The sequence below is a fragment of the Natrix helvetica genome (assembly GCF_964273705.1).
Source record: "Natrix helvetica genome assembly, chromosome: 1".
NCBI lineage: Eukaryota > Metazoa > Chordata > Lepidosauria > Squamata > Natricidae > Natrix > Natrix helvetica.
Window position 1 is genome coordinate 286728194 of NC_138548.1, and position 27912 is coordinate 286756105.

The window sequence follows — 27912 nt, forward strand, 5'->3', positions numbered from 1 at the left end:
ACAAACACATTTTACAATGTCATCCCACCTCATCTCCGTGACTGTGAGTCCACAGGGAACATAGGATTCATTGCAGGGGGGAAAAAAAGAGCAGCGTACCACCGTAATGAAGGGTTTTGATTTTCCTCATGCAGACCTCCTCCTCCCTTCTGGTGTTGGGGGTTGCCACATGTCAGCAAATGATAAGTTACTGCTCTCTCCGGGAAATTTATTTGCATTGTAAAAGGACGGAGATGGTCCAGCAACGTCTGCTGTCAAAGCAATGTATGACCAGGGTTATACTGCCATAGCGAAAACATATGAAGCAAAAGGAATGCATGGGTGACTTTGTCTTTGGGGACACAGGAAAACAGATCTTCTCTGGAGGCATGTAGACCTTTTACACCAACCCCCTTCTTTCTGTTCCCTTTCCATTTTTTGTGCATAAAGTGCTGGGGGCGAGAGAGAGGGAGAGTGGGCAGCTGTTTATGTCCTGGTAGTCACCAAGCTGTGTACGCTGCAGCATTGTGCTCAATATTCCAATCACCTTGCAAGTCAAGAAGGCTTTGGAGCTTGCGGTAGTGTCAGAGTGAAAAACGAGCCATGGCGTCACGCTTGGCCAGCCCCTGGCTGTCGGTTGCAGATCGAGTGCCACGCTGCGGTGTGTTTGGTTTCATATCAACATTCCAGTGCAGCATTGGGGATGCGTGTTTCTTTCTTTCTTCATCAAGAAAAGGAGGGAGGGGATCCAGTGACAAAGGATGTGAGGACTGATGACCATCGTCCCTTGTTCCAATGCGTGTCAGTCATTTATGCCGAAGCAGGAGGATGAGGTCTGAGACTGCATGGAGTCTTTTCCTTCCTTCCTTCCTTCCTTCCTTCCTTCCTTCCTTCCTTCCTTCCTTCCTTCCTTCCTTCCTTCCTTCCTTCCACAAACCAATTACTTATTTTATAATTATTTTATCCTCCCCCACCCAGCACAGCCTTTACCGTCAATTATTATTTTATATTCCCTTCCCCCCCTCCCATCATGTTTTTATTTATTGAGTTCTGAGGCATAATTTTGGTGACTGGCGGTGGGGGAAAGGAGCATTATATGTGGGAGGCTGCATGGACTCCTCAGATGCCATTATAAACCAAGGATATCTTGAATATTGCAGAGGGGTTCATCAAGCCATAATTATACTTGCCTCTGACTGCAGAAAAGGTGCTGTTGATTTTCCCCCACAATCTCTCAAATAAAGAATATGCTTAATATTCTTTGTGCGTGCATATGACTTTGGAGAAGGAGGTTGAAAGATGGACCGTGTATTAACAGGGCTGTGGGGAAAGAAGAGGACTGAAAAAACTACAGAGGTTTCATGTTTTAGATTTCAATCCAACCCTTTAATATTTCCTGTTTTTGCGGTGGTCTCCAGTTCAGCTTCCTTAATTGTTAATACATTTCTCCAGGGCAACCATTTTTCCTTGCACCATCTGCTTTAACCAGGGGGTACTTTACACATACATGAACAACACTGGATTTTTCAGTTCTTCATTTCTGTACACATCATGGCTAATTTATTCTGCATAGGATTTTTTTTTTAAAAATAATTCTGCAAGTAATCTATTGCATCCAAAATGCGTAGATCTCCATTGAAAGGAATATCTATCCTTCTCAGGTTTCTGTTCAGTTCTTCACAATAATCTCTTAAATGCTTCAAAATAGCCTCTTAAAAGCCCCTTGAACAATACCATGAATTTGACAATCCTTTCTCCTGTGTTCAAGTATAGTTACTTAGAGATGTACAACCTTTAGGCCAAATTATGCCAAATAGAACCTCATTTACAGTCCCCCATCACTCTGAAATCATACTGCTGAAATTTGGGAAAAAATGAGAAATATGGTTTTGGACATTTTTTAGGTTGTGGAAGTTAAGAATAGAAATAATAGCAGTTGCAACCCAGAAACTTTCTTTACCCTATTCCCCAAATGAGCAAATTTTGAGTCATTTTTCAAGGATGTTTATGTATGTATTAAGGAATCAGAAGGTTTTTCCTGCCAAAATCTAGAGGTTATTATTATAACTAAAACCATTGATGGATTTCTAATTCTTCAATCTATACCATTTTCATCCAAATATATTCATATCAGTACTGTTTCTCCAGCTTGCATATTTGATGCGATCTGGAAAGCTTGTGACTTCACATTCCACTGATAACATCAAATCATTTTTTGATGCTTAACCAACCTTCCAAATGCAATGAATATTACTGACAAATTATTATTCACTTCATGTCAGAATGCATCATATATCTATTCATTTTTGTAAAAAAATGGTCATCACTTCATAATAAAATATTATCACTCAAAAACCTTTGTGAAATGTAAGTACTGTGCATAACACCAAGCAGTTTATCCTTGTCCACGTGTTTATTACTTTGTATCAAAAAGCATCAAAAATTTGCTGAAATGTGACTTCTGTTTGAATAAGCTACAGCAATTCTTGCACTGTAAATGCCCTTTAATGTTATCTTCTGGCCATTTACCAAGAATGGATTGTGGTGAGAAATCCCAGTTCTTTTCAAAAATGTCGGCTATGCCCAATCTTCTGTTAAGAAGTCTAAGTGAAACCATATGTTATTGTTAGCAAATAAAGATGTATATCCTGAGCTTTCCAATAGCTTTTGGTTTTGTGCCATTTGGATCTGGAGATCTGGTAGGGAGGCATCCTTTGACTCCTTTCTCTGAGGAAAAGATCACCAGGGACAATGAAGGAGGGTCCGTCCTTTGAGGCAATAAACCACCAAACAATAGATCAGCATCTACCCTCTTGAGATTTAGAAAAGTCACTAAGATCTATTATTATGCATTCATATGATATATTAATTAATGCTTTCATTGTATTGAAATGTACATCATTTAGAATCATTTGGAACTGCAGTGGTCTACAAACTTAAGTACTTGAAGTAAAGATAAGTGTTCTTTTTCATTAGATTATTTTCTTGAATCTATTGTATTCAATATATATTTTCCTCAGTGAAAATCACTCAGTAATTTCCAATTTATTTATCAGTGACTTGTGACAATGAAGTTTTCTGTTTCACTGGAATTCATCCAAGCCAGAAATCCTTTGTGCCATCTTATTAATAAACCTCAGTCTCCAAAGTATTATGCTAACAACTTATTTGTTCTGATATTTGTAGAATGTGATATATTAAAGCTGAAACTCACTTTATACCCACAAAATGAATGATTGTGGTTTTATTTGTCTTTTAAAGTTTTCTATGTATATTATATTACAGCAGGTTCAGAGCACAGAATCAAATACAAATTTGCAAAATCTGGAAAAATGTTTCAATTCCATTTAAAAAAAATAAATAGCTTACCACTTTTGATACTCTTTTGTTCAATTATTTGTTGTTCAATTATTTGTTGAAGACATCATGAGGGATCTTTATCCAAATACACAGAGGTGCAATTTCATACTTTTAGCTTAAGACTTTGTAAACAGTCAACACTGAACATTTACCATCTGAACTAAGAAATTTTTGAAGAAAAAATAAAATATAATGGAATATTAGAAATTATGTTTAATAAGGATACAATTTATTAAACTATGTTTAATAAGCATACAATACATTTTCACTGCATATGACAAAAACAAGCCAATGTTGGCTGATCTGAAAGAAATTTGGATGGAAGCTTGCATTGGAAGTCACAGGACTGTATATTACACTGGGAAGAAATAGATGCATGCATTCATACATGCATACATACATACATACCAGAGGTGTCTTGCTAATTTTTTTACTACCTCTTTGGGTGCACAGAAGTGTCTGTGGCTGCCGCTACAATCAGTTCACACAATCCGGGCCGAACCAGCAGCAACCCACCTCTGATACATACAAACATACATGCATGCATGCATTACATACTGAAAGAAGGCAATGGGGAAACCATTTCTGCATTCAAAAATCCATCATGGACACGTCCATGTCATCACCAGATATCAAACTCTTTTTTTATTTTTACTGTATTAGAAATACAGAATTTGAGGAGTTAAACTTTAAAAAAACATAAGAATCTAAAGATTAAAAAACTGAAATAATACAGGATATGGACAAAAAGACATTAAAATACTTTATTCTCATTTGCATAGATCATAATCAGATTTCTAGAAGAGTTGACTGATTTCACGATGAACCAAGCCATTTCTAATTGGAGGCCATAGCATTTTATTTTAAAAAATAGTGCAAAAAATTCATAAACCCCTAAGTCTGGTGCTGTGAACCAGGTGTTTGGAAGCTTCCTGATGTAGAGGTTCATTTAAAAGAAATAGAATATGAAGAGTAAAAGAGAATGGGGAGATACAGTGTAAAAATGATTGATTAGAAAATATAAACTGCTTCTTAATTAAGCATAAAATGAATCTTCAGAGGATGAAGGTGTATATCTATGTGTGTCACAGACATTCACTTTATGTTACAGAGTGACCTTATACTTTCCCCAAATAGCTATTTTTGTTGGCTAATCTACTTTATTCAGGAAGCATCTCCATATTTTCAATGACACATTATTGACTTCTGGTGATTAGTTTCCCTTCCTCCTCTTTTCTCCTTCCAGTTTCCATTCCCCAAGTTGGTAAGCATTGCAGCAGCTGCCAGAGAGAAGGTAAGATTGCCAGGGAAGGTTGGCTTCATAATGATGGATGACCTCTCTGGCTGAGGTAGAACTGGGTTTGGCAAAAAAATGCATAATAATCAAAAGTCAAATGAACAAAAAAGAAGCTTGGATATTTTCAAGCCCTCTTTGAAATAACCTGAAAGTTCATACATTGGGAACTCATTACACTCAGCAACTCTCTCCCAATCTTTTCCCAAGTATTTTTATCTATTGAAGGCAGTGACGTGCTGTGAGGTTAATGGCTGGTGAGGCTGGTGACGTCATCAGGAAGGCGGGGAATGGGACCACGTGTGCTGGAGGCACACATTTCTGCCTCCGCCCTCCGCAGCTCCCGGGCGCGCACGGACGGAGGTAGCCACAGCGACACTGAACCGATCTGGGCAGACGAAAGAGCGAGCCCGCTGGATCGCCTTGGCGCCATTCTGCCTACCTCCGTCCGTGCGCGCCTGGGAGCTGCGGAGTCAGAAATGTCGGCGTTTCCGGATGACGAAGGCACAAAAGTGACTGTCGACTGTCGCTTTCGTGCCTTCGTCATCCGGGAGCGCCGACAACATTTCTGCCTCCACCCTCTGCAGCTCCCGGGCATGCCCGGACGGATGTATAATATTATAATATTATATATATATTGGGCCATATTCTGTCCTCTGATCTCCTTAAACTTTTTCTTTCTCTGTGAAAGGAATATATGATATCCTTAATGTGCTTTCAGATTTGTGTAGAGAACTGCTAATTCTTAATGGTCCTCTTGCTCTATAATATTACCCAGTGTTGCTCGTTTTCTATTTTTACTTCTGTTATGAGCATTCTAACAATTTGCTTTAGCTAATAAATCATCTAGAGAACCAGTGGTTAATGGACCAAGCCAGAAAACAGAAGAATGTGAGCTCTAATCCCGTTTTAGGCAAAAGCTATTTGGATGACCTTGGGCCAGCCACTTTCTTTCAGCCCTAGGAAGGAGAAAATGGCAAACCACTTCCAAACCCACTTTAGAAGAAAACTGCAGTTGCCAGAAGTCAACACTTACTTGAAGGTATAAACAAAGAAACAAACAATCTATGGCCTTCAATTTTGATTCCAGTTATAATTTGCTCCAATCTTGCTTTAAGAAAATTTATTTACTTTCCAATTTAAAAAGTTACGGGAAAATAAAGCATCCTTATTTCATCTCTTTTTGATTAACACTCTTCTTTTCCCAGTTCAGTTCTTATAGTAGCTTTTTGTTCATTAGAAATATTCTATTCATAAATAATCAGATATCATTAACTCACATATTTCTTACTTTTTCAATAATAGATACAATCAACTTTTTTTTGCTATGATCAGTAAAGCAAAGGAAATTATCTTGCTCTTTTCATCATTAATGCTAATTCCTGATTTTTCCAAAATCTGCTTGTTTATCTGGAATTTCTGTCTTCATGTATAGCTCTATTCTTCTGTATAGGACCTTAAGCAAAGTTTTGATTCCATGGAGGAATTTGCAATGATTCAGTAACATGCATGCTTTCTCCAGCTTCCCTTTTTTAAAATATTAGTTCTTTTCTGGATTCTAGAAAACCACAGACTTATTCGAAACATGTTTCTACAGAGCTACTTGAACTTTAACCACATCTTCTAAAATTTTAAACTGCTGATTGAGTATTTGCAGTTTTCCAATTTGACAGCTGTTCCATTGCCTATTTTATCTCATTATCCAGAAGAATCAGTTCCTGAATGTAGATTCTGCCAATATTTCTAGAATCTCTTCACGGAGTTGAGAATGTCCTTTCCAGTTTCCTAGTCTCATTTCCCCCCTCCAATATTTAGCCCCTCCAACATTTGAAAGTCTCCTACAAAGATGAAGGGGTCAAACTATTTTCCAAACACCAATAGACATGAAAAAAATGGTTGGAAAAGCAACCTAAAAGTCAGGAGAAATTAATCAATGGAATAACTTGCCTTCTGAAGTTGTGGATGCTCCACCACTGGAGGCTTTCAAAAAGAGACTGGCAACAATTTGTCTGAAATGATATAGGGTCCCTTGGTTGAGTAAGGGGTTGGACTAAAAGACCTCCGAGGTCCCTTCCAAGTTTATTATTTTATGTTCCACTTTCTATTTACCTTATTAGGTCTCTTCCATGATTGAACTTGCATAGTTCTACCTTAACTGTAAATTTTCTTGTAATTTACCTGATTTATATATATATATATATATATATATATATATATATATATATATATGTGTGTGTGTGTGTGTGTGTGTGTGTGTGTGTGTGTGTGTGTGTGTGTTGTATTTGTGCTGATAAAATAAATAACACAAACATTATATATATATATATATATATATATATATATATATATATATATATATATATATATATATATATATATATATATATATATATAATTTTTCTTCATTGTTGTTGATGATATCCTTTTGTATTTGACATTCTGGATTGAGTTATTGTCAAGCTTCCCATCACAGACTCAGCAGTAAATCACAGAACTTCTGACATATCATAGCTTAACTGGATTTCTTGGTTTTTGACTTGGCAAAAGACAGAGAAGACTTGGCTAGTTTTAAATCATTTTGGCAGACAAGGATGGAGCCATATCCAATAGTTGATTGCTCACTTCTATTGCAATGATGGGAAGGATTTTTCTACTCTCCTGGATTTAGATCTGGGGCTATTTCCTCCATCATTCCAAATGATCAAATATGTAGAGCAGCACTTGGTGGCCTTGAAGTTGAGCAATTATTATGTCTACCTGATAGCCCTCTCTGGTCTTGGATTTGCTGATTCCTGCTTTACCAGCCTCAATTCTTACCTTTTTTCTGTTTTTCTTGTTTTTTGAAGTCTAATTCACTCTTCATGAATTTTTTTTATTGTCCAAGACTTTCATTCTCTATTTTTCTTTGGCTACATAGTATACTAAATTTACTTCTTCTACCAATCTTATATTTTGACTCTGTATCCTCCAGATCAAATCTTGCCTGATATACCCTAGTTTGTCTGCCTTGAAAATGTTTAGCCCATTCTCTAGGGACGTCTCTCAGCCCATGGGCTTCTCTTGGAAAGCTAACAAGGGAAGTGCTTTGAGTATTTTTATATCAAAACCACAATAAAAATTTCACAAAATCATTTCATTTCTGAAATGGAAAAGTTACGACATATACTCCAGACAAATTGAGAAATTTCAGGTGCCAAAATACATCCCAAACTAGGGTTTTACTAATCCCTGGATGGGCTTATCTGTGAACATATACATTAATACTTTTTAAAAATACTCACATTTCTCATATATTCAGGTATAAAGTTCACATTATTTGTGGGTGGTGCATTTTTCATGGTACCTTGGTTGAAAAGGTGAGGGTCAGCTACTTTCACATATGACCTTACATGTGAGTATATACAATAGTTGTCAAATGTGTAAATTTGCATCTCAGAAATTTTCAGTAAAAGGTTTCTGTTTTAAACAAATGAAGTCATGTATCTAAATCCAAAAAGAAAGAGTTTATGAAGGAAAATAAGAAAAGGCAATAGTTATATCTGTAGAATCCATATACCAAAATTCTCATTGTCATGACCTTTAATTCAGCAAAATGGTGCATCAAAATGTCAGATGATCTAACTTACATAAGTGGTCCCAAATCCAGAACCTATGACTCCTGAGAAAATGACATTTTGGGAGTTGTGGCTGCTTTAATACTACTGGCTGCTACTACAGCCATGTGATCTTAATTGTCAATATGTCATGACATTTTTGAAACAATTGCTACCATCTATCACTTCATCCCCTATCCAGAAGCAGCTACTTACTTGTCTGCTGGGAAGGGAAGGGGGAAGGGAAAGGGGAAGGGGAGGGAAGGGGAAGGGGAAGGGGAAGGAAGGGGAAGGGGAAGGAAGGGGAAGGGGAAGGGGAAGGGGAAGGGGAAGGGGAAGGGGAAGGGGAAGGAAAGGAAAGGAAAGGAAAGGAAAGAAATATAGTCTGGAGTCCAGAAAAGAGGGGCTTTTTTCGATACAGCAAAGAAACAGTGGAGCTTGGAATGTCTGGATAAAAAGAGGGAGAAGAGGCAAATACATACACCCAAACACAAACATGTTCTTCTTGGCACTTTGGATTTGATAGGAAGGAGAGGGGAAGGGATGTACCTTGCCAGTTTCCCACATCTAAATTCAATGGGGGTGGTTGGGATGCTGGCATAAATTAGGAAGGTGCTACTGCTCCCATAGGGACTCAGTGGTTAAGAAGCTGAGCTTGTTGATCAGAAAGGTCAGCAGTTCAGTGGTTTGAATCCCTAACAGAGTTAACTCCCATTACTTGCCACAGGTTCTGCCAACCTAGCAGTTTAAAGCATGTAAAAATGCAAGTAGAAAAATAAGGACCACCTTTGTTGGGAAGGTAACAGCCTTCTGTGCACCTTTGGCGTTTAATCACGCCGACCACATGACCACAGAGACTTCTTTGAACAGCACTGGCTCTTCAGCTTTGAAATGGAGATGAGCACTGCCCCCTAGAGTCGGGAACGACTAGCACATATGTGCAAGGGGAACCTTGGCCTTTTCTGCTCCCAATGCTCCCAATGCCCTGAGTCATTCTGTTTCCTCTGCTTAGGTAAGGAAATATCTCTGAAACAATGACCCAATAGAGCCTGGCTTGTTTTGTTCCAAATAAAATTGATAGTTAGCTTAGCTTAGCTAGTTAAGTAAATTCCACCTGAGCTATTCCCTGGGTGTTGTTAGGCAGGTGTTCCTTCCACCTTCTTCCTCTCTTCACATCATCTTTGACAAGCAGGCAGTTGCTTTGCCCAATCATACCAAATATTCCATCTATGACATCACAGATGTGGACAACCAATTAGAAAATTATTTGGCAGCCAAGCTTTCCTCCCTCTTTTGGGGTCTTGATGTTGCAAAATTTCTATTGGTAACCTGCAGAAGTTGTGTGCTGTTGACAGCGGAGAACGTTAAGCATGATTTCAGGGTTTTTTTAAACTATGCATTCTATATAGTACTTTATCATAATATTGCATATTACATTTGTCTTTTCTTTTATGAAGTCTGATCTGTGACTGATAATAAAGTTGACTGACAATGAATGATAAATGCACTAACAACCTTTCCCAATTATGTTGTTGTATAAACGTTTATGCTAGGGGTGTTTGTGGAAAACAGATACTTTATCCAAGCATCTTAACATAGAGTCAGATGACTTTAATGGTACTATTGTGCCACACCATGAGTTAGGGGTTTTTGTATATTTGCAAGCCAACTGATTGTACAGATGGAGTAATGCCAGCACCAATATCTTTATATGTCTCTAATGGTACTCAGAGCTAAATAGTGCAAACAGATAGCTTTAACGTTTGCCCTGTGGTAAAGACAAATATTATGAGAGACCAAGCTTTGTAACATGATCTGAGATTTAATATAATATTAAGAAGACAAAATCGATTGTGATTCAGCATAAAGCATGCATGAGTGAGAACCTCCAGAGGTTTCCATGTTGAACTTGGCAATGACAGAGCTGAAGATATGAATTAGAAGTGAGGTTTGCTTTTGTTAATCCCAACAGCAGGAAAGAAAACACAAAGACATCAATAAATAATTTGGAAGGCATCTTGCTTTCTCAAAATTAAATAAGCTCTGGAGAGCAAGTTTAGAGTATAAGTTCAGTCTATTAGAGTGAGTTCAGTCTTCTATGGGAAAAAAAAAATGAAGACATCAATACTGTAGTTACCATCACATTTGTGAGAAAGTGAACCAGCAACGGACTTTATAATTGTGAAGTAGTGTCACATAACCAAATCTAAGTCAATAGAAAACCTACTCAGTTTAGCAATTCTTTCCGTAGCTCGGTTGCCATCTGAGACCAAGGTATTCAGCAGGCCTTGAGCACAAGCTACACAGTATGATAAACAATCTTTGCCCAGAGAAGTAAAAATGCCGGTGGGTTTCAGCTATAACAAAACTGATAGAGCTGATCTAGCCATGTTTATGATGTTTCAAGAACATAAAAGAACACCATAAAGAATGACAAATGCTGCTATATAACAGCGCCATCTGGTGATAATAATGCAGGGGGAGAAAAAAGGGAAAACATCTTTTTATCTACAACTAGAATGACAGTCTTATCTTTGGTACAGTAGAATTGTAAACTGCATTGATATGCATTCTTCCACCTTAAATGCCCTTGCAAACTTCTACTCAGTGTTATCTCCCAAGTTGAAATCAGTCACTACCTATCAGCTCCTGAATAATTCTGGGTTCAAATTAAAAGTGTTCATTTGTTCATATGCATGTGTGTGTGTGTGTGTGTGTGTGTGTGTGTGAAAGAGAGAGAGAGAGAGAGAGAGAGAGAGAGAGAGAGAGAGAGAGAGAGAGAGAGAGAGAGAGAGAGGCAGACAGACAGACAGACAGACAGACAGACAGACAGACAGAGAACGAGAGAGAGAGTGACAGAGAGAGATTAGAAGATGATACATCAGACCACTTCTAAAAGATTTGCCATGGATCAATCCAAGTGTGCAAATGGTCCAACAATAGAAGCAAATCAAGAGAACCATAAACTATGTACTGTATCTTGCTTATTTTAGATAATAGGCCCACTCATATTTTATAACAGACCATCATAATCTCTCTGCTGGGCTACAGAAGCCAACTGGCCTATTGGCTTATAAGATGCTGCTGCCTAATGGAAACCAACCAGAAGAATGAAGGAGAATGAATTAAATAAGCATATTTCAGTAAAATCATTCAGTCAGAACTAATCAAAGAATAACTAACCATCTGCCATTCAATATTGGACAGCGCACCGATTCCATGCTGTCTCTACCGCATTACACTTTTCATTCTCAGAGCAAGCTGAAGACATTTTGCTTTCATTTGTTTTCCTTAATTTTTCTCCTTGCAACAAATTAGTGAAATGAACCAAAGGAAGGAGCTTAAATTAGTAGCAGGCCATGAGCATGCCCTTTGGCTGTGTGTAGCAGATGAAACAGAAAAAGAATAGCACTCCACAGATTAGGTGTTGCATTCCCAAGCTTAATTCCAGTCAATAAGAAAAGATTTAGAGAAAGCTTTATGTGTTCCCATCTCTGTTCATTTTGAAGCTTTTTGATGGAGCAGTGCCTGCAACTTTTTCTTTGCAGGAATTGGGAAAGTTGTAATACTAAACTGATATTCAAGAGACAAATGTATAAAATAGTGAAGTTATTTTTTTACTTAATTTCCCTTGGTAGAGTGCTGCATAATCATTTTTTAAAAGTGTACATATTTTTGTATGCAGCATGAAGAAATGCACAGTCCAAAGGAAATATGTGATTCATGTATTGCCCTGGGAAATTCAAATTTGATGAATTGCCTTAACATACCTCACTTATCAAATATTCTTCATTAAGTTTTATGAACCCAAAATTGGAGTAGATGAAACTTTTTAAATAGTATGATAGAATAGCTGTTTGCAATGACGATCAAATACTTGGACTTCAATTTCCACCATCTCCTTACAACATGAGCATTAGTTTCATTGCTTGGAGTGATAATAGTAGTATCCCAACATATTTGAAGGATATCATAAAGGCTAATGTAGAAGGGAAAAAATGTAGCTAGAGATGTTCATCATAAAGAAGTCATTCAACCTTATGTTGCAAATTTAGTTGCCTGTAGATAACATAGACTTTATTTATTTATTTATTTATTTATTTATTTATTTATTTATTTATTTATTTATTTATTTATTTATTTATTTATTTATTTATTTATTTATTTATTTATTTATTTATTTATTTATTTATATCCCACCTTTAATATTTTTATAAATAACTCAAGGCAATGAATATATCCAACACACCTTTCTTCTCCTAATTTCTCACAACAATAACTCCATGGGTGAGGTGAGAGTGAGTGACTGGCCCAAGATCACCCAGCTGGATTTCATGGCTAAGATGGAACTAGAGCTCACAAGTCTCCTGCTTTCTAGCCTGGTGACTTAACTATTAGACCAAACTGGCTCCTCACTAGGTCAAATTGGTGCTGTAATGTTGCATTAGTTGGCTGAAAATAAGACATTCTTGAGTGGTTCAGGATGGGATTTCACGGAGGTACCTGTGGTTGGATTTAGCTATGTAGCTCTACTTTCCTCTTGATAGAAGCATAAGTGGACAACTCGGGTTCATTGGGATGATATATAATGACCATCATGGCTATTTCTGTCACAGGATCCTCTTCTGTAAAGCCATGCCCCTGTAATAATGCTGTCACTACAGACAACTTAATTACAGCTGGGTTGTAGGTCAAAAAGGACAATTTAGTGGACCATGCCTCACAAATATTGTTATAGATAAAACAAACATAATTAAAGTTACTTCACTTCTGATTGTCCCAGACTCTCTGTTTTTTTCTTTGAAGACGTTTCGCTTCTCATCCAAGAAGTTTCTTCAACTCTGAAGAAGCGTCTTGGATGAGAAGCAAAACATCTTCAAAGAAAAACCAGAGAGTCCAGTTGCCTCTTGAAAAAGCACCTTTGGGGCAACCATGACCTGGATAACTGAGAATCTCCATAGACATTTAACTTCTGATTCTGTGGAAAAGTCAGTCTGGTCTCACAAAAGAAAAGGGAAAAAAAACCTAGATACACTGAGAGCAATAGAAACAGTCTCTTGAGAAACAGAGAGAAAGTTACTCCTTCCCCCCTCCTTCTAAAGTATCAAGTCAAAGGGAGATGTTTGTCCTTTCATCAACAGCAGCGCTGATGAAACAGTAAGATCCTGTTACTGATGAAACAGTAAGATCCAGGCGATAAGAGTCACATTCATCTAATTCTATCCCTCAACTGCTGGGCAGTGCTTTCTATTCAAGATGGCTTACCCATCTTTCAATAAAGCTAAGCCTTTGCTATCCAAATCATCCCTTACAGAGAGAAGGCAAAAAGAATCGGACAGGAAATTGTGTTATCTTTAATTAGCACAAAGGAATCAAGCTCATTTTTTCCCTTGAGTTTCTGATGATACAATCCCAGTGACAATCAAAGAAGCACCAAGGATTGAAATGCTGAGAAGAGCAGGAAGGAAGAAGTGGCTCTATCTCTTTTATTCTCCTTTTTTTTTAAAAGGAAGAGATGAATATAGCCCAGCAACAGCTTGATGTAGATTAGCAGCTGGTGTAGAGATATATAAGGGCTTTACATTTAATGGCTTCCTGGAACTATCCCCCATATATCCTGGAATACCTTTGGTATACATTATTTTGTCCCTTTCTAATGTCTGATATGGAAGGAATTAGCCTCTAAGGTTTTTGCAGAGTTTAGAAAGATCTAGCTAGTATCAAATGTTCTTTCTTTCTCTTTACTTAGAAGTACAAATTCATTTGTGCATAGTGCATACAAAGCTATCATATTCCCTTCTGGGGCAAGCAATGTTATGCAAAAATCACGAAAAGAGTACTAAGCAAAAAAAAAAAAAGGGGGGGGGAGTGGGAGGCAGGAGAAAAGAGAAAAGGAAATCTAATTAAACAATATTTGCTATCTTTTCCATATTTTTCTATTCTTGCAACCTACTAAATCCATATACTACTTTTTAAAAATGAAATCTTTTTTCCAGATCTTATTAGCTCTACTAGTCATGACTTTTTTTAGTCTCTCTTCAAGCCATTCATATCTCCTTCATGTGTCTATTCTGTAATCCATTTCTCATTCATTTTCTCCTGTGATCAAACCACCTGAGTATATCCCAAAAGTGCTTTCTTCAAAAGGCAACTGGACTTTTTTGGTTTCTTTCTTTGAAAACATTTTTCTTCTCATCCACGAAGCTTCTTCAGTTCTAACTGAATGGAGGGGAATGGAAGGATTTACATTCTTTGCAGTCATCTGGGCCTAAGCACTCTGAGTCATTAAGTTCCTGAGAGTTGTTGAAGCCTCTTGGGAGTTTAGTTGTATTTAGTTGTTCAAAGCCATCTGAATCAGATTGTAAATGAGTATGTAACCTTTTTGGTACTGCTGAAAGGACTGTGTTGTAAACAGGAGATAGATGGTGTCATATTCCTCCCCCAATGTTGAGGGAGGGTCGTTCAAACTAGATGGTATTTTTGATCCCAAGAAAGTCCCATTGCCTTTTGAATGATAATACCATGCATTCGTGAAGACATGGGATTTTCTGGATACCGGTCACAGGTTTTTTTTTAAATAAAAAAATCAATCTCTTCCTGTCCTCTTTTCTAAGAACAATGCTAAGATCATTAATGGCTATATGGGTGAAACTAGCTTCTCCTTCACCTTCCCTTTTTACACATATAAGATAGTGAAAATTGCTATTTTTTCCAGATGTCAATCAACAAGGAGCAATCAAGAACACTTTAGGAAAAAAATATAAAGATTATTATAAAATTTGCAAAAACTTGATTTCTGTTTTTTTTTTTTTTTTTTTGCTGGTATTTGTAAACCATTCCAATAAGTATTTATTTTTTAGGCTAAAGATTGGCAGATGATGGTGTTAGTGTTGGTGATATTAATGATGCAAAATTCAGAAAATTAAGTTCTAAGCCAATGAATTGTGAAATAATACTCCATCTCTAAGGCAAAGTGCAGATCCTTTGGACTCCGGTTATGACAACATATATCTATATATAATAGAATCACATCTCGTCCACTGGGGAGGGGGTTCAATTCATTTTGAAAACATGATGGACTACATCTGTCCTAAGCAGCAGATGTTTAAAATATTATGCCTTGATGACATCAGAGGTTTTCCAAGTATATGACACAAATGGATGTTTCTTATTATATGGTAGGAGTGATTGTGGGATCCTACCCAACTTACCAGGTTGAATTTGAAACTTCACTCAATTTTTTATTTATTTATTTATTTATTTATTAGCGCTTATAGACCGCCCCCTCTCCCGAAAGGGACTCGGGGCGGTGTACAGTCCATATCAGAAATACATCATGAATAACTATAAAATTTAGACAATTAAAATTATTAAGTAGATAGATAAATAAATAAGAGGAGGATAAAAAGATTTACAGAACTGTACTGCTAAGTAAATAATTTAAAATTTAAAATTTAAAACCCCAACAAATATCCTATAAAATTAAATTTAAAAGAACAATCCCCCTAAAAAACCAGTAAGAAATATGTTTGCCAGGAGGTAGACGTTATAATTATGCCAGGCCAGCCAGTCGGAACAGGTGTGTCTTCAATTTATGTCGGAAGGAGCGGAAGTCGGTGGTGGTTCTAATGTCGGGGGGGAGGTCATTCCAGAGGGTTGGGCCCATCACAGAGAAGGCCCTACTCCTTGGTGTCGCCCGTTGGCATTGCCTAGTGGACGGCACCAGGAGAAGCCCCTCCCTGTGAGAGCGAATTGGCCGCAGGGATGTGTGTGGGAGGATGCGATCCCACAGGTAGCTAGGTCCTGTGCCATGGAGCGCTTTAAAGATGGTGGTCAAAACCTTGAAACGCAATCTCAGCAGAGTACTTAAAATTTCGGTGTGACTTCGACTTCAGCCTGTAGAGGGTTTTGTGCCCCTACAAAAGCAACAATCTTGTGATAACATTGTTTATTTTTAAAGATATTTTACTTAAATTAATAGTGAGCTTGTATCTGAGAGACGGTCTGTACTACATTGCATTGTATATTGTAATTGTATATCTAAACGGTGGACTAATCAGATATTTATACTTTAGCCGGGACAATCCTAAGCTAAAAATTAGCATACATATAGCTTTTTCCAGCTATAAAATTTCTGTAGTTTGATTTGCAGAAAGAATGAAGCAAGAAGTTCTAAAGGTCAGGAACATGGCTTCAGGTTGAATTCTTGATGAAAATAGAAAACTGAATTAGAGAACACAGAGGAATCTATATCTACGTCAACAAGGTATGTGACTAGTTTATAGGTCAACCGATCTCCAGATTTAGTTTGCAGGAAAAAATTGCTGACCGCTCCGTCTGTCCCATCTGTTATAATGACAAAGAAAGCAAAGAACTGGCTCCTGTTTATCACTGACCATGGCATGTGACATACTTTCTTATATTCTACTGTATTATAGTCAGCCTTGAAAAGCATGGGGTTTTGCTCCTGCTGATGAAAACCTTATGAAAAATGTATCCTGCTATCATGCAGGTAATGTTTCCATTTTGTTTTCTTCCTGCGAAAATCTGTTTCTGCAGTGATGATAATCAAGCAACATTACTTTCTCCACAAGTAAAATCTTGCTGCACCTATCTAGCTGTTGCTGAAGGTTTATAGAGGGAAAAGGGACAGGAGAAGGGAACAGGGAAGCATGGCATAGAGGGCATGGTTGCAGTACAGAGAGAGGTATCAAGGGAAGATGTTAAAGACGCTTCTTAATATTAGTGTCTCATTACCTTGCTTTTGCCAAAGAATTTTCCTCCCCTTCACTCCCACCCTCAAAACGTCTTCTAATAATAACTGCACAGTGGAACCAAGCTTTTTTTCAAAAAATATTGTGGGTCTTCTTTTCCCTGGAAGTTTACTGAAACAGAAATTAATTATTTAGTCACTATTGAAAGCAATGTAATGGAGATGCTGGTGGTAATTTATACCAAGTAGTCTTCCAAATCTGGGTTTCCAAGATGTTAGGACCTTCTTGTCCTCTTTGGAGAGCTTTTCGGAAGGGGAAAAATGTTTTTCAATAGGAAGCTCATGACAAGAAGAGCCTACAGGTTATGCTGTTGTACAATTGTTGTATGTTGTACAATAACAATTGTACCCTCCTGCCACCAGGATCTTTGGAAAGTATTGCATACCTCTCTAGGTAATGCAGCCAGGTGCACCTTTGCTAAATGTTTCATGAAGGTTAGATGAAATTGCACTTTATTAACTACAGATGTTTCACCTTTCCAATAAGCCAAAACAAAGCAAGGGAGGCAACATTAGAAAAAAGGTTTTAATCTAAACACTTCATTGCACCATTCCCTCCCCCCCCCCCCACCAGCACTGCTCCTTAATGGATATGTGCTGCTGCTTCATTTCAATGCTATAAATCCTACTGCCTTTGGAGTCTGACAGCCATTTCTGGATGTGACCAGAAAGCCAATGGCTGTTCTTTATAAAGCTTACCGCTTGCCTGTGTCAGGTCTCCTCATTATCAATCAGGCTAGGGTGTACCTCGCGAGCTTGCAGATCTATTCGCAGAACACGGTGACCTTCCTTCTGAAATTGGAAAAGGGGAATGTGAGGGAAAGTTGAGGTGACTGTGGAAAATTAAGAGGAGGGGGGGAAAGCAACCTTCTCTCCTGCAGCCAAGGGACCAAATTAGCTGACATCCAGCCCCACTAGAGTTTATTACACTTGTGAGGAGGCCGTTTGTCAAAGGTGACAGCTCCAGGATTGAACGTGGAGTTCTACAGCCATACAAGAAATAATTTCTAAATGATTTGTGGGGACTTTAAAGTCTTGATTCCTGAGATGTTTACCTGGTCCAAAGTATTAAAAAATGATGGGGGTTTTGTGGGGGGGGGAGGTCTTTTACAAAGTCCTGTTGTCACTTCTGCTGGAAGAAGTTATGCTACTTTATATGAGCAAATTGGAAGTCACAAGCATCTTTTGAATATGACTGTGGGAATTGAGGCTGATTTAAGAAAAGAGCAAAGAAAATGGTATCTGATTTGAGAGACAAGCAAAGAAAAATTTAAAAATTGGTCAAAGCTGTGATGGTTTTCAATGGTAGAGAGAAAAAGTAATTTATCCACCCAGGATCTTTGCTAGCTCTATGAAACATTTAGCTGTGTCATTACTTTTTTATAGCTTAGATGAAGCTTTGCAGTAGGTGATCATTGACGTACAACTAATCACCGAAAAACCATTTGAAGTTACAATAGATCCTTCAAAAGCCACTTATGATTCATTTCCAAAATTACGATAGCTGCACATACCTCTGAGGTCACACAATTACATTTTGAGTGCTTGGCAACGGGCTCCCTTTTACAGCCGTTCGCAGGGTCTTACACAATTTGCAACTTTTTTTTCCCTCTTTCGATGGCTTTTGGTGTATACTTCCACTTTTTGTCAAAATACACCCATTGGGGAAAATGGATTCATATGTAGAGATAGAGCAATCTTTCCCTTTTATTTTCCTTCTTTCAATCATATATGAACTGATTGTTGATTAATGGTTAATGGCTCAATCTTTAAAAAGTTACATTTACTTAACCACTCATAATTTGTCCATTATTTTTGGCAATAATTAGGACATTGTTGATACATTGTTCTAATTTGTCCATTATTTTTGGCAATAATTAGGACATTGTTGATACATTGTTCTACTACATTGTTGATACATTGTTCTACCAAAATAAACCAAAATCCCCAAACTCTTCTGTTCTTTGCCAAACAGTTCAGTCTCAAGGCATCTGTCCAAATCATTAATGAACAAGCTACAGGAGGGCTGGTAGCAATGGCAATCATGCAGCTCTAGGATCTATCCTTCTCTCCTTATTAGACAATTTAGGTTTACCTTTTATTTCCAGAGAGAAACAGGGAGGTTGCTTATGTGTTCAATGGCAAAGGATCAATCTTGGCAGCTTATCATTGAGATCATTGTGCTCCTGTGTGGAACCCCGCACCCCCAAGGAAGAATACACCTGTGATACAGAAAGAGACAAACTTACAGCTTCTATTACCACTGTTGATTCTAAATCCATTTTTGAATAAACCAAAGCGAGATATCCCACAGACATAAGCATATACTTACCAATTCTGGCCAATTACCAATTGCATTTTTAACACATACCATATAAACGTGAAGGTGTTAAATCTGCTTCCAATTCTTCTATTGAAGATAAATTTCAGGTTTGCATTATTTATTTATCTTACAGTATTAGTATTTTATAATATTTGTGATTATTTACAAGTTTGGCCACAGAGGGAGGCACAGTTTAAACATTATAATAGATGGGAAGAAATCCTTCATGCCTATGTCAGGTGTCTAGATTCACAATCATTCTATTTTCTAATTTGTCACAAGTTTCTGACTGTTCTTTGCAGACTGATTCATTGCTGCCTTCGCTAACTGGGAAGGATGGAGAGATGATGGCTCTTTTTAAAATGGGTTTCTCTTTCCAAAACATTCTTGAAATAATTCAACATCAAGAGAGACTATAAAATTCATCCCACGGCATGATTCAATTACCCTTTCATCAAGATCCTAGCCAGGGCTGAGAGAAAGTGACCAACCTAAGGTCACCAACCTGGCTTTGTGTCTCAAACAGGAGTGGAATTCATAGTCTCCTTGTTTCTAGTCTAGTGCCTTAACCACTACACTAAACTGTCTCTCAGAGGAGCTACTTATAGTTGTATACTTATATATGAAAACCTTAACTTAAAGGGGGGGGCATATTTGGGCTGCAAAAATCTGGAGAACCACTGTATGGCAGCAAAGAGGTACAGTTGTCTGTATTTATGTTTGTTTCTTTGTTTTTATTGCCATCTAATTACCATTTGGATTTTTGCAGCCCAGATGTAAGGGGAAATGCCGCTTTTGTTCTTACCAAATGAAAAAAAACCCATTGATTTTAGATATGCAGCCAAATGCTATCAATTACTTTAACAGGATTTACTTCCAAGCATATGAGCACAGAACTGCAACCATAAGCACATGTTTAATTTTCCCACTGAGATCAAAGGGACCGCAAAGTTTACTTTGGATGATTGTCCAGTTATTATTAAATTCCAGCGCTAGTGTTAGTCATGGGGTTTGCTAGTTGGTAATATATATTTAATGCTTATAACACACACACACACACACACAATTCTCCTGCAGTTATACACATAAAAACATTAAAAATAAAACTAATGCAAAGGAAATTACAAAGTACCACATACCATGAAATCAGGGTATCATTCATTTTCTCTCAATTTCTAAAAAAAAAAAATACACCCTACTTTCTCATTATCTGTAGACTCTGAGTAAAAATGTTTTGAACTATGAATATAGAAAACTATCAATAAAAAACCCTGATAGATAATTTCTTTTTCTTTGTCTATAGATCTTAGAAGGAAAATGTTTGGTCTCACTCTCGGGCATACTTGCCCTTGGAAGTATGGGCATACTTAGGACAAAAATGTCCTGTATGTCCTAAGTATGAATCATTTGAATCCCCATTCAAATGACAGAAATGTATTATCATTTCATGTCATCATTCATTATTTTAAATGGATATCATTATTAGTTTCAGATGCATCAAAACCAAATTCTGCTCTATTAAATTTTACTGAGGATTTTGCTACTGGCCTCAAGGAAAAGAGGATTGTATGTCATTGAGCTCCAAACTTTTAGAAAACCTTTTACAGTTGTGGGTGTCCAATGTTATACAGAGTGTAAAATTGGGAAAAAAACTGTGAACTTTACGTATGTTAAACATCAGAGATGAAATTAATTCTGCCTCAATACATTATTCTAAAAAAAATGTCTATTGGAGAAAGTAAAACATTGGCTTATTACAGTAACAAGTTACAACTTAATACGAAACTTCAAGCAATGCTATATTTATTACATGGCAACATTTTATTAAATTGAAGTCACATTTCATTAAAAAATATTTTCCCCCTTTCCCTTATATTTTGGAGTTGTGTCTTGGCAACAAAACTGAATTTGAAGAGTCACTTAAAGAGAAGGTAATAATTAAAGAGAGAACCATACAGAAGCAACATTGGGAGATAAGGTTGATTAAGCCACTTTTGTTATATTGTAACTTGTGAATTAGTCATGCTTTATTATAGAATGCTATAATTTTTTTAAAAAAGAAAAGGAATCAATGATTGCAGGAATGGCACATTGCTATTGCTATCATGGTGAGGTGATTTTACATCAGTGGTGGGATTCAAAAAATGTTTTACTACTGGTTCTGTGAGCGTGGCTTGGTGGGCATGGCATGGTTTGGTGGATGTGACATGGCTTGGTGGGTGTTACATGGCTTGGTGGGCGTGGCTTGATGGGCATGGCAGGGGAAGGATACTGTAAAATCTCCATTCCCTTCCCACTCCAGGGGAAGGTTACTGCAAAATGCCCATTTTCTCCTGATCAGCTGAGACTTGGGAGGCAGAGAATAGATGGGGGCCGGGCCAGTCAGAGGTGGTATTTACTGGTTCTCTGAACTAATCAAAATTTCTGCTACTGGTTTTCCAGAAGTGGACAGAACCTGCTGCATACCACCTCTGATCTGCAAACATTGACAATCATTTCTTCTTTCCTAGCAAGGAATAATGTGAGCTTTAAAAACCTGTCCAACAGTGATATGCCTCCTGTTTCAAACATAGGGAACTCTAACCAGTGAACACTTAGGCCACCTGACTTCTATCCATAATTAATATGCTGCAAGGGGACATGGGTATTGCTTTGTTTATTTGGAGTGTGGAGTTTCTTTGTTGGTGCAGTGGTTAGAATGTAATATTGCAGGTAAACTCTGCCCACAGCCTGGAGTTAAATCCTGATGAGGCTCAAGGTTGCCTCAGGCTTCTATCTTTTCAAGATCAGGAAAATAAGGACCCAGATTGTTGGAGGCAATAAGTTGGCATTGTAAATTGCCCAGAGAGTGCTGTGAAGCACTATGGGGGCATGTATAAGTCTAAGTACTCTTGCTATTGCTTTGATATAACTGATTAATATGGATTCCTTTTCACAAGGCTTCTGTTCTAGGTGGAAGTGAATCAATGGAGTTCTCCAGAGAGAATGAAATTGTTGGCTCAGGAACATTCTTGTCATTTCAGCATCTAGAGATTTTGTTTGAAAACTTCATGCGATGTGGATGATTTAAACATGCATAGTTTTCTTCCTTATCTTTTACTAGGTCTTCCAGTGCAATAGAAAATGCAGGAAATAGCACACTTCCTTTTTCAGCAAGACAATGAATTCAGCAATTTAAAGAGCAACAGCTAGTTATGCGTCTTGTTATGAATAAGCACATATATTTACACTGAGCCCAAATTTTGTCTCAGGTGATTATTAAGTTCTATGCTGGAAGGAGCTTTTATGCAGCAATCTCAGGAAAATATCATAGCCTAGACAGATTTTTTTAAAACTGAAACATGACATTTATCTTAATGCTTGGATCACCATTGTTTAGTCCTATTTTCTTTGACTGCTGGCAAACCACCCACCCAATCATTATGATAATTTGAGTGAGTATATGGGGTGTGTGGCAGTGTTGTAATTTTAAATAAGTTGAGCAAAAGGGGCATTTATTTTAGATTTCCAGGACAAGAGGGTAATGATTCATCCCAACTGCAAACCCTTAACATTATTCATCCCCAATTTTGTTTCTGACCAAGTCTGCAATTTTCCATTTCTGACTAATTTGTTGGTTCCTTTAATACAGGAGTGTCAAACTTGATTTCATTGAAGGCCACATCAGTGTTGTGTTTGACCCCCGGTGGTGGGGTTGGGGTGGCTAGCTATACGTCACTCGTGTCAGGGGTGCCTGTGGTGGCCCGAGAGCTCTGCCAGCAAAAATGGGCTGTTTCCATGGTGGCCCTGTGGGTCAGATCTAGCCCCCGGGCCTTGAGTTTGACACCCCTGCTTTAATACAAACAAAAAAAATGTTATAAACCTTGTATGCACATTGTTTTTGAAAGGAGAAATTTGTATTTGATAACATCGGTACTTAATAGGGCTGGGAGAACTTTAAAAGTTTTTGGATTAAAGCAGTCATGCTCTTAGGATCATAGAGTTATTTTGTTCATATGTGACATGATCCTGGGAACAGAACCAGCTGTTTAAAGGACAAGAAGCAGTACTGCCTTTAAGAGGGGTGAGATTTAAAGTCTTCAGAACACGAACAAAATGGAATTTGAGTTCTCTTCCAGGTAAAATTTTCTGTTCTCATTGAAATCTGAAAAGTCACCTCCACTCAGGAGAAATGAAGGTTTTGAAGTGTGCCAATGCTGGAAGTCAAAGAGAATTTTTTTGTAGGACTCCAAGCAGCATAGGAATTGAATGTACTTTTAAATGCCCCTTTCATCTCTTCATTGCCAGTGTGAGTTCTTGACGTGGCTCCATCAATGTTTCTGGCTAATTACTCATCTCCTCCAAAGGGCACGGAGCCAAGTTAAAACAGACTTTGTATAATATCACAGAGAGGTATCTGCAGTTTTAAAGCCATGCATTTGCTTTTCTCCATATGCTGACATATCAACCCCATGCAATAGAGAAATCTTGATTATTATTACTTTTGGGTGGAGAAGGGCTACAGATCACTTAATGGTAGCAGAAAGTAACAATTCTTTTATTTCCATCTAGCAGCCATATGTAGAGGTCCAGGTTAGTAACCTTACCCTTTTCATGATGTCCTCTTTTGATGCTCCATTCATACACCATTATTGCTACTTTGGAGTTGGACCCATCAATGGAACCAGATCAGAGCACACTGGCAATGAAAAGATGAAAGGGGCATTGATTGATAAATCTCCTGTCTTGGTCTCATCATCTTAGCATGCTTGGCAGGACTGCAATTAATCTCACAGACAACAATAAGATATTTAAAAATAAGAGCAATATATATATACATATATATATATATATATATATATATATATATATATATATATATATATATATACATACATACATACATACATACATACATACATACATACATACATACATACATACATACATACATACATACATACATACATACATATATATATATATATATATATATATATATATATATATATACACATTATTTTTTTCCAGGTTGGACAACTTTTTGCCATGCTCCATCTAAACAGTTATCAGATAAAACCACAATTATTGATGAGAATTTAATATTTGTCCTGTTCTCTGTTTTACACATCTACTGTAAATTGCTAGCAAAGTGGTCATTAACTCACATTTACATAGGTTAATTACAAAAGATAATGAAATACTGTGTTTTGTTTTGTTTTTCAGTGGGATGGTGTGACCTCAGCAAGAACCTCTGCCTTGATCTTCTGGAAGAAAAAAAATCTATCAAATAAAACTCATACAGCATATTGTTAGCATGTTGTTAGAGAATCAGGAGTATTGATGGGGAACATTTAGTCAGTGGAGAGACTGGAAAATTTTCAAAGGTGAGGGATGCATTCAATGAATTGCCAGGGGCAGGGTTGAGATCTGAAGAACCAAGAGGGGAAGTAGACTGGAACAGATGAGCTGGGATGGAGAAGATCAAACCCAGAAGGGTGAATCAACCAGTCAAGCAGAATAACCCATGAATATTACTCATGATCTTGCTGTTGCCTTGGACAGATTTCAGAAAGGGAGCCCCCCCCCCTTGCAGAAATTCCACTGAGTTATCTTTGTGTTTTTGCCTTCCAGTCATTTTTGACTTCTGGTGACTGCCTGGACAGGTCCCTGCAGGGTTTTTTTGGCAAGATTTCAGAAATGTTTTGCCATTGCTTGCTTCCTCAGGCTGACAGAATTATTAGCCCAAGATACCCCCAGCTGGCTTTTCACTGAAGACAGGATTAAAACTCATGGTCTCCTGACACCTTAACCAGCAGAACAAACTGGCTCTCTCCATTGTATAGTGTCATTTAAATTCATTCTTGCATTAGAGTGATATTGTTGGTATATTTGCATGATTATTTCATTAGCACAAATAGGAATTGTGTTCATATTTGTTCACAATTAGAACATTTTATTTTATCCTCCAGGAGAACAAAACAGAAAGCAATCCCTTGACACCCAACCTCCCTCCACCCCAAAAAAATCAAAAATCAGTAGCAGATTTGTTTAAAATGAATTGCAAAAAAGCTGGAGGTGGACTTTGAACATTCTGAGGGAACCAGCTTGTTAAATTCAGTCATTGTTTTTTTTACTAAAACAATTACTGCAAACATGAAATCAAGATACACCGGTGTAGGCTTTCATGACCAGTATCCATGGGGCAGTGTTGAACTTCAGAGTTTTGTGACTAGAGAACAGATTTCCTGAAGTTTTACTGGTAACAGTGACTGGCATTTTCAAAGGCAAGATGATCAGGTAACTGGGCAGGGACTGACTGGGCTTCTGTCTTTATAGTTAGGTAACCTCACTTCTGATTGGTCTTTAGCTAAGCTGTTTCTGATTGGTGGGGTGCAGGACAAACAACCAGGCACCATACTTAGATACTGTCTAAAGCCAGGACCAACCAACCCCTCCCCCTTCCCACCGAGAACAAATCAGAAACTTACATGACCAAGGACCCAATAAGGACTCAGCTGGTCAGACTAAACTAAATCCCAGCACAAAGAACTAATGAGGATTCAGCACTCTAAAAACAACCAATCAGGATGAGACACAAAGAAAAAAAAACCCTAACCCTCACCAGACTATAATCAGCTTGACTAAAGATTAATCAAAAGTCAGGTCACCTGGTTATAACAATAGAATCCAATCAGTCCCTCGTTAGCTTTCCTCTGTAAATGCCAGCCATAGAGTCCACTGAAACGTCAAGGAATCTGTTGTTAGGACCATGGTGACAAAACCTCGAAGCTCAGCATTGTCCATGAAATCCAAAAACTGTTGGTACTAGAGGCATCCTGCATTTGACTCCCATTTATATCTGAGCCATAATTTTGTAAATATCATATTTGAGTCAGTGTCTTATCTTTAAAATGGCCAATTTCACATCTGAACTTGATTGAAATTCTTACTTCCCCTCTATGTTTTTCTGCCACGGGGTTTTCATGTGTCAATTATTTCTATTGCTGAGATTGAACATCTCATGCCTCAGAGACAAATTAAGATTAGCATATTTGCAGCTCTCCATAAGCCATATGGAGGAGTATGCAAATCAATCAAGGATAAGAGCTGGAGTTGCCAAAGTGTGAAATAAAAACCCTAGGACCAGATTAAACCATTATGTAACATTATGTGCAGGTGCCATCAATAATCCATCTTGGGAAACAAGCTACAAGCTACAAGCAATATATGGCATTGAAAGGTTTTTTTTAAATCTAGATTTAAATATTGGGGTGTGACTATGCATGCCCACACAGAGATTCACATATTTAGTTAATTTTTTAGACTCTTGACAAGCCAATCTTCAACACGATTTCAGCTACTTTAGATCTAATATTAGATACACATGCACAATAAAAGCTTTTTACAGGTGGTCCTAGTTTAACAATGGTATTTGCCACAGGATTTTCCATCCCTAAGCAATGCAGTCATAAATCACAATGTCACATGACAATTTTGCTTAGCAATGGCAATTCTGGCAGTCCCTGTTGTGGGGATTGTGGGTCATTAAGCAAGGAGCTCCTCGTAACTTCCTGCTGGTTTCCTATAAGCAAAACCAATTGGAAAGCCAGCAGGAAATAAAAAATCCTGAGGGCTTGCAAGCAGGCTGGTAAGGGAGGTTATGCTCTTCAGGGCATGATGACATGCAAGTAGTTGCTAAAGCCTGGCTTGAGTGTGGCAGTGGATGGGCAGTGGATACTGCAGAGTATGGGAGGGTGTATTGGAAATTGGTGGAAATGGAAGTAACTTAAAGAAGCAACTTTCAACCTTCTTTACTTGTTTCCCATTGACTTTGCTTGTGGAAAGTCAGCAGGGAAGGTCACAAATGACAATCGTGTGAATGCAGGATACTGTAACTACTGTAAGTGCTAGATGGTAGCAGAGCTCACCACATTGCACAATCTCCTAAGGACATTGCATCATCCAAAACGTCAACCACACCTGGGACAACCTACAGAGCTAGCTATGACCCCTACAACAGCCAATAGAATACATGTTCTTGCACAGGAACAGGAAGTTCAAGTGCAAAGCCTAAGAGAAGATATAAATACCCCTCACTCTCAACTCCATGTGGTCAGTTGCCCAAAATCACAAGTGCTGGTGGTTCTGATTCACCATTAAACCATCTTTCCAATCAGCCTTCATGTTTCCAGTGTTTTTCTCCCGGGTTGGAACTGAACCAGAAAGATATTTCTTCCAACAGTTCAATATACAAAATTGCTTCAATACTTGTATTTGGAATAAGAAAAGTGTAATGAAATTATTTATTTTGACTGCATTCTTCATCTAATGGAGGAGGGAATCACATTTGGTGTCAAGAACTGATGCAACTTGCTTGTCCATCAGACTTCTTTAATTTCAGATAGGATTCTAAGAAGCTCTGTTTATATTTCAGGAAACATATTTCTTTGCATGCCGTACAAGACATTCTTCTCTTTCTTGAGCTAATGTTTGGTTTTATGTTCCCTCTGGGTTTCATTACACAGTCAGTTGTATGTATGAAATCAGTCGTTTGAAAAACAAAGCATGTTTTTGGATGCAGAATGAAATATAAAAGGTAACAAGAATC

At 37.7% G+C, this 27912-nt stretch overlaps 1 long non-coding RNA gene across 1 annotated transcript in view; it reads right to left on the reverse strand.

Annotated features, from left to right (window-relative positions):
- Positions 1 to 2487: 2487 nt before the first annotated feature.
- Positions 2488 to 27912, reverse strand: part of LOC309382668 — a 50447-nt gene continuing 25022 nt past the window's right edge. Inside the window, exons 2-4 of the long non-coding RNA XR_014173695.1 lie at positions 7915 to 8116; positions 3349 to 3494; positions 2488 to 2747 (exon numbers count right to left, since the gene is read on the reverse strand). This is a non-coding gene — a long non-coding RNA (uncharacterized lncRNA). The remainder of the gene's footprint in view (positions 2748 to 3348; positions 3495 to 7914; positions 8117 to 27912) is intronic.